Source organism: Bufo gargarizans, chromosome 6 (assembly GCF_014858855.1).
Source record: "Bufo gargarizans isolate SCDJY-AF-19 chromosome 6, ASM1485885v1, whole genome shotgun sequence".
NCBI classification, from domain to species: Eukaryota; Metazoa; Chordata; class Amphibia; order Anura; family Bufonidae; genus Bufo; species Bufo gargarizans.
In genome coordinates this window covers 76,395,482-76,408,764 of record NC_058085.1, presented here as the reverse complement: position 1 = coordinate 76,408,764, position 13,283 = coordinate 76,395,482, and the positions used below count along the sequence as shown (strand labels likewise).

The 13,283-nt window shown below is 46.0% G+C and overlaps 1 pseudogene; it reads right to left on the bottom strand.

Annotated features, from left to right (window-relative positions):
* Positions 1-4,648: 4,648 nt before the first annotated feature.
* Positions 4,649-4,814, bottom strand: LOC122942821 (annotated as a pseudogene).
* Between the last annotated feature and the right edge of the window lie 8,469 nt (positions 4,815-13,283).

Below are 13,283 nucleotides of genomic sequence, written 5' to 3'. Positions count from 1 at the left end.
AAAACACTCAATTAATAATTTAGCTCTCCTCACACTCGCATCAGATTTACACACAATAGTCACGTCATCCATATATCCAATCATTCTTAAATCTCTCCCACCACTTCCTGGTACCTCTACCCCACGCATTACTTTATCTCTTCTAAACATCCCCAACAAAGGCTCAATAATACAAATAAACAATATGGGAGACAGAGGACACCCCTGCCTCACCCCTGACTTAATTTCTACTTCGCGACGTAAAAAGCCATTGACCTGTATTTTGCTCACTATGCCGCTATATAATACCCTAATCCATTCAACCATCTGCTCAGGTACACCCATCTTACGCAACACACTCAGCATAAAGTCATGTTCCACCCGGTCATATGCTTTTTCAAAGTCCACCGTTACTACGGCGACCGACTGCTTCCTTTCCTTACAGTCATGAATCACATCACGCAAACTCAACAGACTCTCACAAATCTGCCTACCCGGTACAGCACACACTTGTTCTTCACCAACCATCTTACTTATCACTCTCCTCAGTCTGTCAGCTATCACCTTTGCAATCATTTTGTAGTCACAGTTAAGGAGCGCAATAGGCCTCCAATTCTTTAGATTCCTCTTATCCCCTTTTTATACAACAACACCACCACACTCTCACCCATACTTTTAGTTAATCTCCTACTCTCTAGAACTTCCTTGAATACCTCATACACATGACTCCCAATCAGCCCCCAAAATGTATTATAAAACTCCACCGGCAAACCATCACTTCCAGCCACCTTTCCTTTCTTCATATTCTTTAACACACCCCCGACCTCTTCTATCCTAAAATCTTCACCCAAGCTCTCTCTATCCTCTCTACCTAATACTTTCTCAATATTCTCTATACATTCTTCCTCCAAGCTTACCTCTCTATCTTTCCGTGCAAACAACTTAGAATAAAACTTCCATATCTCATCCAGCACACCATCCTTCCCTTTTACTTCCTCCACTTCATTAAGTACGCTTTCAAAACCAACTTTTTTCCCATAAACCTTTTTAAAGAAAAATTTTGTGCACTTTTCATCCTTCTCTTTCACTAACATCCTTGCCTGTGATATAATTTTTTTCCCTTTCTTATTTAAAAACACCCTCACATTCTCTAGCATCCTTAATTTCATTTTTCATATCCCAGCCATGCTTTTGTAAATCTTCCAAGTATTGCAGCCTAACCTGCCATCTCTCGTACTCCTCACGTTCCTTCCTCACTTTCTCACATCCTTTTTTTATAAAAAAACTCTTTGTTTCTCCCTTCACCCATTCCCACCAATCCTTTACATTCTCAAACTCACTTTTTTTATTCACCCAACTACTAAACCACTCACAATAATTATCACACACACGCTCATCATCTAACAAAGACACATTCAACTTCCACACCCCTCTTCCATACGGACATTCTTCATCAATGCTTACAACACATTCAAGCCAGGCATGATCCGAGAACGGAACTCGTCTTAACGAAAAACTCTTAACCTTAAAGAACCTGGAAAGAAAACAGAAATCAATACGAGAATTTACATTTCCTTTGTCAGAAAAAAAGGTAAAACCATCAGGATTATCACTTTGCTGTAAAAAAGCATCCTGTAAACCAAAAAGACTAATTATCTCCTTAAGTTGTCTTCCACATTTTTCTATCCCCACCAACTGTTCTATCCCCATCCCTAATTATACAGTTGAAGTCCCCAACTAAAATAGTATGTTCTCTCCCACCCAAGAAAAAATTTAATTTTTCTAATAACTCCTCCCTCTCTTTCCTACAAGGAGGTGCATAAACATTTATTAGTTTAAACAAAACGCCTTTCTTTTCAAACTTAACTAATAATACCCTACCTGGGATAATATGAGTAACTTCTTTTATTTGTATATCGAAACCTCAAAATAAAATTCCCACCCCACCATTTTTTTGTGTACACGTGGACCAGACACTAGGTCCTCCTGTCCACCCAGCTATTAAAGGTTCCTCCTCCAGACTGCATTCCTGTAAACAAATCATATCGTTATAATATGCAGAAATAACAGAAAAAATTGCAGCCCTCCTAGAAGCAGATCTTAGACTTCTCACATTTAAGGAACCTATAGTAAGCTTCGTCATATGTTACATAATGGTAGAAAAGAAAACATCATACATATCATGCATCTCATTTCTCTTTTCGGGCCCGAGCCCTACTCTCTTTGGGTGGAGTGCAGGAGCTGGGCATATGTACTCCCTGCATCTCCTTCCACTCTGCACTCCCCTTTATAACATCCTGCACTACCTTTACAAAATTTAGGGTATGGGTCAATTTGGAAACAGATCTACTGTCTAAATATTCCTGACTTAAAGATGAATTGTCAGAGTCTATATTCGAGTCCACTGAAGCCTCTCCCTCCTCCCCACTTCCCTGGCTTGGATGGGCCACAGCCTTACCGTTTCCCCCTTTTTTTTGAGAGTCCTCAGTCTTTGACTTCCTTTTGCGAGAAGCCACTTCAATTTCTATTCCTGGAGTCTCTTCAACCATTTCCAGAGAAGTTCCAACCTCTAAACCTTCCTGCATCTGGAGCTCATCCCCCTCTGCCACCAAGGGGTCCGGGACAGTCTCTGGCACAACATCCTGCTCCACGCCTTGGGTTTCAATGTCCGAAGGGACTTCTAAAGAGCCCCCAAATCCTATGGGTGCTGGCCCACTCCCTCCCACCACTTCCGCAAAGGATCTTTGACTGGGCACGTTCACTTTCGGACAGGACCTGGCCAGATGATCCTCAGAACCACAGAAGTGGCACTTTCTGGCCTCCATGCAATCTGCGGTTCTATGACCGCCCATGAAACAGTTCCGACACACAGGGCCAGTTGTACATTCCTCCTTAGTGTGCCCAAAACAAAAGCAATTTCTGCAAAAAGTGGGCTGGTCCGGGTAAAAGAGAAAACTCCGATTGGGACCAATAGCAAAAGTCTGGGGTGGATGACACACCCCCATGTATCCATCAGTATCAGGCAATAGCTCCACCCAGAATCGGCGTTGGCCATTAAATGTCCCCAAAACATTACGCCTCTTCTCCCCAGGTAAAACATAGCTTGCATACCTTTTCAAAAAGGCTATAATTTCCTCATGCATGACAAAAGGATTATACATCTGCATGGTGATAGGGGTTCTCTTCCGCCTTTCACCCCTTTCCCTGGGGCTAGAAGTCACCAACCTTACTCCCTGAAGATCCGGGTGGTCCTTCAACTCTTGACTCCTCGCCATACAAGTCATCAGGGCATCCTGGTTCACAAAGGTAATGTCGTAGAAACCTTGACTCTTGAACACCTGGACGCAGAAGATCTGTTCTCGGCTCATCTTCAGAGTCTCTTCGATAATTCCGCCATGGACATTAACGATACTCCAGGTCTCTTTCTTCTCCACAGGAACAAACAGCTTCACTGTATTCGGAGCACTTGGGAACTCGCCAGCCATAACTCAGCTTCTTTCCCGACTTCGCCTTCCCTTTAGACCCTCTGGCTAAGCACAGTCAAACTCGCTGCTCTTAAAAGAACACTTGATCTTAGCCAAAAGGCAGAGAAGCGATAACCAGATCAGGGTTCGCCCTACAGGCCGATGGTCCTCAATGCAGAACACTTGTGAAGGCGATAGGCTACAGGCCCCAGCTGCAGAGACAGTCCGGGAGGCTTATTTCTCTCAGAAACCAGGGAAAACGTGCGTCCTACGCTCTGAAATCAACAGCATGCTCCACTTTGTGTTTTTCGTATCTGCATAGCTCCGCCCACCACTTTTGGTCACGCCTTTTATTTGCACGAAATTCCTGGTGCCAAAGCACGCCAAGCAGAAAGACCGATAAGGAGTGAATGGAGAGTAGTGAGGAAATTTTTTTAAAAAAGGGTATGCATTGTTGATTGTGATGTCACGGGCCCATTGTTGGGTGTTCCGTCAGGACCCTTGTGATGTCATCCACTGACCTGACCTTACTTGACCTCTGACCTGACAGGCCTCTTGTGACACGTGCAGTGTTCCGTCCATTGGCCAGACAAGGCAGGTCCAGGTGTTGCTGATACATAGGAAGTGCTGCACTACTTTTTAGCCTCCAAGTCATCCATCGAGTTTAAAAGATACACAAGAAGGAGACACAGGCAAACAAATTTTACTTATTTTCTAAAGCGCTACAAAAGCAAATTGGTTACATCCAACCAACTTGCTACTGAAGGGTCAATTCCCAGGAACAGCTCAGCAGACTGCCCAGGTGTGCACAACAGGCCCAAATCAATCCCAAGGTGCGTGGAGTGGAGGTCCAAACACTTCATTCAGGTGATATCCAAACACTTCATTCATTCAGGTGATAAGCCAATTAACACAACAATTAAGCCATCAATCTTAATTGGATTTGGACTGTGAGGAGAGGTGACTGGCTGGCTGGCTGGGTTGCTTGGTGCTGGAACAAACCCACACACAGCTGATGCAATTAGGAGATTGACAGGCTAGAGGCAGCAGCAGCAGGTATGCAAAAAGCAGCACAGCCATCACAGACGAAGGAGAAGCTGAAGTGCAGACTCCTGAGGCAGGACACAGCAACTTTCCACTTGCTTGCTGGAAGGATCCTTGAAATCCATCACTCAATTTCATTCAGTTTTTTTATACTGGAATAGAAAGGGTGCACCGGTCCTGGAGGTACTGCAATACCAGGACAGAGCAAGCTCTTTTTCCATCTCCCTGTTCGAAAAATCCATTTAATATATGGTCCCCAGATAGGGGACGTATCAGATATTAAACTGATAAGAACAGATTTTTTTTTGATTTTTTTTATTGAAATATTTCATTACACAAAAAAAACACATACAACAAAGAAAAAACATTATATACACGTCATAATCAAAACTTACATCATCGGTACTTAATGAGTGACTTCCATTTCTTAAATTTCCAAATTCCCTCAGAATTAGGGATGAGCGAACCCGAACTGTATAGTTCGGGTTCGTACCGAATTTTGGGGTGTCCGTGACACGGACCCGAACGCGGACATTTTCATAAAAGTCCGGGTTCGGGTTCGGTGTTCGTCGCTATCTTGGCGCTTTTTGAAAGGCTGCAAAGCAGCCAATCAACAAGCGTCATACTACTTGCCCCAAGAGGCCGTCACAGCCATGCCTGGCCAGAGCACCATGTAACCCAGCCTCTATTTAAGCTGGAGTCACGTAGCGCCGCACGTCACTCTGCTCTGATCAGCATAGGGAGAGGTTGCAGCTGCGACGTTAGGGCGAGATTAGGCAGTGATTAACTCCTCCAAAAGACTTCATTCAGAGATCGATCTGCAGCTGTGGATGATTGAACTGCTGCTATTTAATTGCTCACTGTTTTTAGGCTGCCCAGAGCGTTTTTCAGTCTCTTTTTTCTGGGGTGATCGGCGGCCATTTCGTGTCTTGTGGTGCGCCAGCACAAGCTGCCACCAAGTGCATTTAACCCTCAATGGTGGGGTTGTTTTTTTGGCTAAATCCTACATCAGGGTCAAGCTGTCACACCAAGTGCATTTAACCAGCAATAGTGTGGTTATTTTTTGGCCATATACTACATCAGGGGCAAGCTGAGCCTGTCACCAAGTGCATTTAACCCTCAATAGTGTGGTTGTTTTTTGGCTAAATCCTACATCAGGGTCTAGCTGTCACACCAAGTGCATTTAACCATCAATAGTCTGGTTATTTTTTGGCCATATACTACATCAGGGGCAAGCTGTCACCAAGTGCATTTACCCTCAATGGTGTGGTTGTTTTTTGCCTAAATCCTACATCAGGGTCAAGCTGTCACACCAAGTGCATTTAAACATCAATAGTCTGGTTGTTTTTTGGCCATATACTACATCAGGGGCAAGCTGTCACCAAGTGCATTTAACCCTCAGTAGTGTGGTTGTTTTTTGGCTAAATCCTACATCAGGGTCAAGCTGTCACACCAAGTGCATTTAACCATCAATAGTCTGGTTTGTTTTTTGGCCATATACTACATCAGGGGCAAGCTGTCACCAAGTGCATTTAACCCTCAATGGTGAGGTTGTTTTTTGGCTAAATCCTACATCAGGGTCAAGCTGTCACACCAAGTGCATTTAACCATCAATAGTGTGGTTATTTTTTGGCCATATCCCAGTCTAATTCTGTCAGTAAACGTATACTTGTCACCCAGCGCCTAAATAATAGGCCTCAAATTTATATCCAGCTAAATCTGTTGTTACTGCTGTGGCTGGTCAAGTTATTTAGTGTCCGTCAAAGCACATTTTTTGTTCTAGGTTGAAATACAATTCCCAATTTAGCAATTTCCTAATTTAGTGGTTTCTGCTGTATCAGAGCTATTTTAAATCTATCCCTAAAAGGGTATATCAGATTCAAGGTGCACATAGGGTCATTCTGAATAACTTCACATACACGCTACTGTGCATTTCCAAGTCTAATTCTGTCAGTAAACCTATACATGTCACCCAGCGCCTAAATAATAGGCCTCAAATTTATAGTCAGCTAAATCTGTGGTTACTGCTGTGCCTGTATTAGTGTAATACGGTACCTAAATAGATAGCCAGATAGTGTTAGTTGTCTTTAAAAAAAAGGCCTGAATTTGAATTCAATACATTGGGTCAAATAATATTTTTGTTGTTGTGGTGAACGATAACAATGAGGAAAACATCTAGTAAAGGACGCGGACATGGTCGTGGTGGTGTTAGTGGACCCTCTGGTGCTGGGAGAAGACGTGGCCGTTCTGCCACAGCCACACGTCCTAGTGTACCAGCTACCTCAGGTCCCAGTAGCCGCCATAATTTACAGCGATATTTGGTGGGGCCCAATGCCGTTCTAAGGATGGTAAGGCCTGAGCAGGTACAGGCATTAGTCAATTGGGTGGCCGACAGTGGATCCAGCACGTTCACATTATCTCCCACCCAGTCTTCTGCAGAAAGCGCACAGATGGCGCCTGAAAACCAAGCCCATTAGTCTGTCACATCACCCCCATGCATATCAGGGAAACTGTCTGAGCCTCAAGTTATGCAGCAGTCTCTTATGCTGTTTGAAGACTCCGCTGGCAGGGTTTCCCAAGGGCATCCACCCAGCCCTTCCCCAGCGGTGGAAGACATAGAATACACTGACGCACAACCACTTATGTTTCCTGATGATGAGGACATGGGAATACCACCTCAGCATGTCTCTGATGATGATGAAACACAGGTGCCAACTGCTGCGTCTTTCTGCAGTGTGCAGACTGAACAGGAGGTCAGGGATCAAGACTGGGTGGAAGACGATGCAGGGGACGATGAGGTCCTAGACCCCACATGGAATGAAGGTCGTGCCACTGACTTTCACAGTTCGGAGGAAGAGGCAGTGGTGAGATCGAGGGAGCAGTGGACAAAAGCAGAACACCCGCCGCCAAGAGACTCCGCCTGCTACTGACCGCCGCTATCTGGGACCGAGCACCCCAAAAGCAGCTTCAAGGAGTTCCCTGGCATGGCACTTCTTCAAACAATGTGCTGACGACAAGACCCGAGTGGTTTGCACGCTATGCCATCAGAGCCTGAAGCGAGGCATTAACGTACTGAACCTTAGCACAACCTGCATGACCAGGCACCTGCATGCAAAGCATGAACTGCAGTGAAGTAAACACCTTAAAAACAAGGAAGTCACTCAGGCTCCCCCTGCTACGTCTTCTGCTGCTGCTGCCTCGGCCTCTTCTGCTGCTTCCGCCTCGGCCTCTTCCTCCGCCTCTGGAGGAACGTTGGCACCTGCCACCCAGCAAACAGGGGATGTACCACCAACACCACCACCTCCGTCACCAAGCATCTCAACCATGTCACACGCCAGCGTCCAGCTCTCCATCTCACAAACATTTGAGAGAAAGCGTAAATTCCCACCTAGCTACCCTCGAACCCTGGCCATGAATGCCAGCATTTCTAAACTACTGGCCTATGAAATGCTGTCATTTAGGCTGGTGGACACAGACAGCTTCAAACAGCTCATGTCGCTTGCTGTCCCACAGTATGTTGTTCCCAGCCGCCACTACGTCTCCAAGAGAGCCGTGCCTTCCCTGCACAACCAAGTATCCGATAAAATCAAGTGTGCACTGCACAATGCCATCTGTGGCAAGGTCCACCTTACCACAGATACGTGGACCAGTTAGCACGGCCAGGGATGCTATATCTCCCTAACTGCACACTGGGTAAATGTAGTGGCAGCTGGGCCCCAGACGGAGAGCTGTTTGGCGCACGTCCTTCCGCCGCCAAGGATCGCAGGGCAACATTCTTTGCCTCCTGTAAAAACACAAAATGCAATCGCACACTGCAACCAGCACTCTGCCCTGCCTTTATGCTGGATGTTGAACAAGGCATTGGTGTACATTTTGGCCAAAACGTAATAAGCCACTCACCACGTCAAGGTCGCCTTCATGAGTGGTCCCTAACACTAGTTCCTACCTTTTATGGGCCATGACAGCCACATAAAGTCCAGGGAGCGCAGGTACAGCATGCACGCCAAGCACACTCTGCTTTTAACCCCGTCCGGTGCCATTACGGCTTTCATCGGATCCAGGGATGCAAGTACTCACATGCATGCTGAGCCCACTTTATACTTCTCCTGGAGCCTAATGGCTATTGGTAGGTGCTGTATAAGCAGACTCAGTTTTATACTGACTTTAAAACCAGCCTCCAGGGGGGCAGATTAACTGGACAGGTGTGCTTGACTGCTTGGAGATCGCCACGCCTCCAATACGTACTACAAGGAGAAAAATATAGAAAATTTCAGCCCGCACAACCCCTAGCAGGTGCAGATTGCTGTGGCGAAATAGAGATATAAATGTAAAAACACAAAATGCAATCGCACACTGCAACCAGCACTCTGCCCTGCCTTTATGCTGGATGTTGAACAAGGCATTGGTGTACACTTTGCCTCCTGTTGCCTCCTCCTCCTACTCGGCTTCCTCCTCCTCTTCTTCCACCTGCTCATCCAGTCAGCCACACACCTTACCACCAACTTCAGCACAGCCCGGGGTAAACGTCAGCAGACCATTCTGAAACTCATATGTTTGGGGGACAGGCCCCACACCGCACAGGAGTTGTGGCGGGGTATAGAACAACAGACCGACGAGTGGTTGCTGCCGGTGAGCCTCAAGCCCGGCCTGGTGGTGTGCGATAATGGGCGAAATCTCGTTGCAGCTCTGGGACTAGCCGGTTTGACGCACATCCCTTGCTTGGCGCATGTGCTGAATTTGGTGGTGCAGAAGTTCATTCACAACTACCCCGACATGTCAGAGCTGCTGCATAAAGTGCGGGCCGTCTGTTGGCGCTTCCGACGTTCACATCCTGCCGCTGCTCGCCTGTCTGCGCTACAGCGTAACTTCGGCCTTCCCGCTCACCGCCTCATATGCGACGTGCCCACCAGGTGGAACTCCACCTTGCACATGCTGGACAGACTGTGCGAGCAGCAGCAGGCCATAGTGGAGTTTCAGCTGCAGCACGCACGGCTCAGTCGCACTACGGAACAGCACCACTTCACCACCAATGACTGGGCCTCCATGCGAGACATGTGTGCCCTGTTGCGCTGTTTCGAGTACTCCACCAACATGGCCAGTGGCGATGACGCTGTTATCAGCGTTACAATACCACTTCTATGTCTACTTGAGAAAACACTTAGGGCGATGATGGAAGAGGAGGTGACCCAGGAGGAGGAGGAAGAGGGGTCATTTTTACCACTTTCAGGCCAGTCTCTTCGAAGTGACTCAGAGAGAGGTTTTTTGCAACAGCAGAGGCCAGGTACAAATGTGGCCAGCCAGGGCCCACTACTGGAGGACGAGGAGGACGAGGAGGAGGTGCCTTGGAGGTGCTGGCCTGCCCGGCGGCCAGCGTTTTGTCTGAACGTGTATTCAGCACGGCAGGAGGCGTCATTACAGACAAACGCAGCCAATGTGGACAAGCTGACGTTCATAAAAATGAACCAGGCATGGATCCCACAGGACCTGTCCATCCCATGTGCAGATTAGACATTAACTACCTCCCCTTAACCATATATTATTGTACTCCAGGGCACTCCCTCATTCAATCCTCTTTTTATTTTCATTTTACTATTATATTGCGGGGCAACCCAAAGTTGAATGAACATCTCCTCTGTCTGGGTGCCGGGGCCTAAATATATGCCAATGGACTGTTCCAATGTTGGGTGAGGTGAAGCCTGATTCTCTGCTGACATGAAGCCAGATTCTCTGTTACGGGACCTCTCTCCTCTGGCTGGGTGCCTGGGCCTAAATATATGACAATGGACTGTTACAGTGGTGGCTGACGTGAAGCCTGATTCTCTGCTGACATGAAGCCAGATTCTCTGTTACGGGACCTCTCTCTTCTGGCTGGGTGCCTGGGCCTAAATATATGACAATGGACTGTTACAGTGGTGGCTGACGTGAAGCCTGATTCTCTGCTATGACATGCAGACTGATTCTCTGCTGACATGAAGCCAGATTCTCTGTTACGGGACCTCTCTCCTCTGGCTGGGTACCTGGGCCTAAATATATGCCAATGGACTGTTGCAGTGGTGGCTGACGTGAAGCCTGATTCTCTGCTGACATGAAGCCAGATTCTCTGTTACGGGACCTCTCTCCTCTGGCTGGGTGCCTGGGCCTAAATATATGACAATGGACTGTTACAGTGGTGGCTGACGTGAAGCCTGATTCTCTGCTATGACATGCAGACTGATTCTCTGCTGACATGAAGCCAGATTCTCTGTTACGGGACCTCTCTCCTCTGGCTGGGTACCTGGGCCTAAATATATGCCAATGGACTGTTGCAGTGGTGGCTGACGTGAAGCCTGATTCTCTGCTGACATGAAGCCAGATTCTCTGTTACGGGACCTCTCTCCTCTGGCTGGGTGCCTGGGCCTAAATATATGACAATGGACTGTTACAGTGGTGGCTGACGTGAAGCCTGATTCTCTGCTATGACATGCAGACTGATTCTCTGATGACATGAAGCCAGATTCTCTGTTACGGGACCTCTCTCCTCTGGCTGGGTACCTGGGCCTAAATATATGCCAATGGACTGTTGCAGTGGTGGCTGACGTGCAGACTAATTCTCTGCTGACACGAAGACAGATTCTCTGTTACGGGACCTCTCTCCTCTGCCTGGGTGCCTGGGCCTAAATATATGCAAATGGACTGTTCCAATGTTGGGTGACGTGAAGCCTGATTCTCTGCTATGACATGCAGACTGATTCTCTGCTGACATGAAGCCAGATTCTCTGTTACGGGACCTCTCTCCTCTGCCTGGGTGCTGGGCCTAAATATATGCCAATGGACTGTTCCAATGTTGGGTGACGTGAAGCCAGATTCTCTGCTATGGGACCTCTCTCCAATTGATATTGGTTAATTTTTATTTATTTTATTTTTATTTTAATTCATTTCCCTATCCACATTTGTTTGCAGGGGATTTACCTACATGTTGCTGCCTTTTTCAGCCCTCTAGCCCTTTCCTGGGCTGTTTTACAGCCTTTTTAGTGCCGAAAAGTTCGGGTCCCCATTGACTTCAATGGGGTTCCCCATTTCCGGGAAGTTCGGCCGAACTTCTCGAACCCGAACATCCTGGTGTCCGCTCAACTCTAGTTGTAAGCAAAGTTTTTTATAGATGTCATATTCTCTTTTTTCTTCTTTATTTCCATCAACAGGCGACTGGAATTTTTTAGTATCCCTGCTTCATAAGTCTCTAATTTATAACAACGGATGACTTTCTCCAGGATGACATAATGCTCAGGAGGTGAGATTAGCACTGGACAGGTAAGTGGGATGGAGAGCCATTTTCTTTTGCGGAAGATATGTCCAGCAGCAAATCTTAGAAAAAAGGACCAACTGTTTGTAGAGTTTAGGTGTTTAAAAAAGAAGCTGAAGTATTTGGTATATAAGAACCTTTTGACATTTGGGATGTTCTTACCGCCAGATGAAAGTGACTTGTGCATGATTTCTCTCTTTAATTTTTCGAACTTGGAACTCCAGACGAATTGGAAGAGGAGCCTCTGTAATTTCCTTGCCATCAGATCATTAGGTGGGTACACCAAGTTGATATGCAGCATGATGGGCAACAGGATAGCTCTGATGATTAAGTTCTTACCAGCCAGAGTTAGCTTTCTCAGCTTCCAGTAGTCAATCTTTCTCTGGATCTTTTCTTTTGCTATTTCCCAGCTCTCTTTTCCTTTATTTTGTTTGTCAAAGATCACCCCAAGGATTTTTATCTTGTCGCTCTGTAGTTTTAGAAGTGGAAAAGACACATCTTTCCAGTTGCCAATAGTGAAGCATTCACTCTTATCGATGTTCAATCTAAAAGCCGAGGCTTGACAAAAGTGTTCAGTGACTTGAACCGCTCTTCTTAAGGCAGCTTGGGTTGTGCAAAGGATGGAGATATCGTCCATATAGCCAACGACTTTGGCAGCCAGTCCACTATCTCCAGGCAGGGGCACACCTCTTATCACTTTGTCCTTGCGGATCATTGCTAGCAGCGGCTCTATGGAACAAATAAATAAGATGGGTGATAGCGGGCAACCTTGTTTCACTCCTGAAAGCAGCTGTACTTCTTTGGATTGGAATCCGTTTACTAGGAATTTGCTAAAAGAGTTTTTGTATAAAAGTTGTATTTTTCAGGAAAGCCCATTTTTTTTTAAAACTGACCATAAAAACACATGAGACACCCTGTCAAAAGCCTTCTGAAAGTCTAATGACAGTATTGCTTTCGTTCTTGCTGGAACCATAGGATGTCTTTTATGGCATTAAGGTGCTCAGTTATGCTTCGGCCTGGTACTGCACAGACTTGGTTCTCATGGATAACAGATGGTAAAACTCCTTTAAAACAGCTAACTAAAATCTTATAGTCTGATAGTCTGATCTTATAGTCTGTATTTAACAATGTTTAGGCCTCCAGTTCGCCAGTCTTGTCTTATCCCCTTTCTTGAAAATGAGAGACACTAGGCCACTCCTCCAGGAGACTGGTAACACATTCGCATTGAAGGCATCTAAAATCACATCATAAAAATCGATTTTCAAAATGTACCAGAATTCTTTGTATATTATTGTAATAATATACAAAGAATTCTTTGTAAAAGTCCGTAGATAGTCCATCAGAACCTGGTGCTTTTCCAGTGGTCAAGCTTTTAAGTGTGATGTTGACCTCATATAGGGTTACTTCTTCAGTTAGCTGGTTTTGTTCGCCTCTAGATAAAGTGCATGACAGTGCATTCAGTGCATCTTCTGTGAAGGATTTATCTATATATTTTAGGTTAAAAAGGTCTTGGTAAA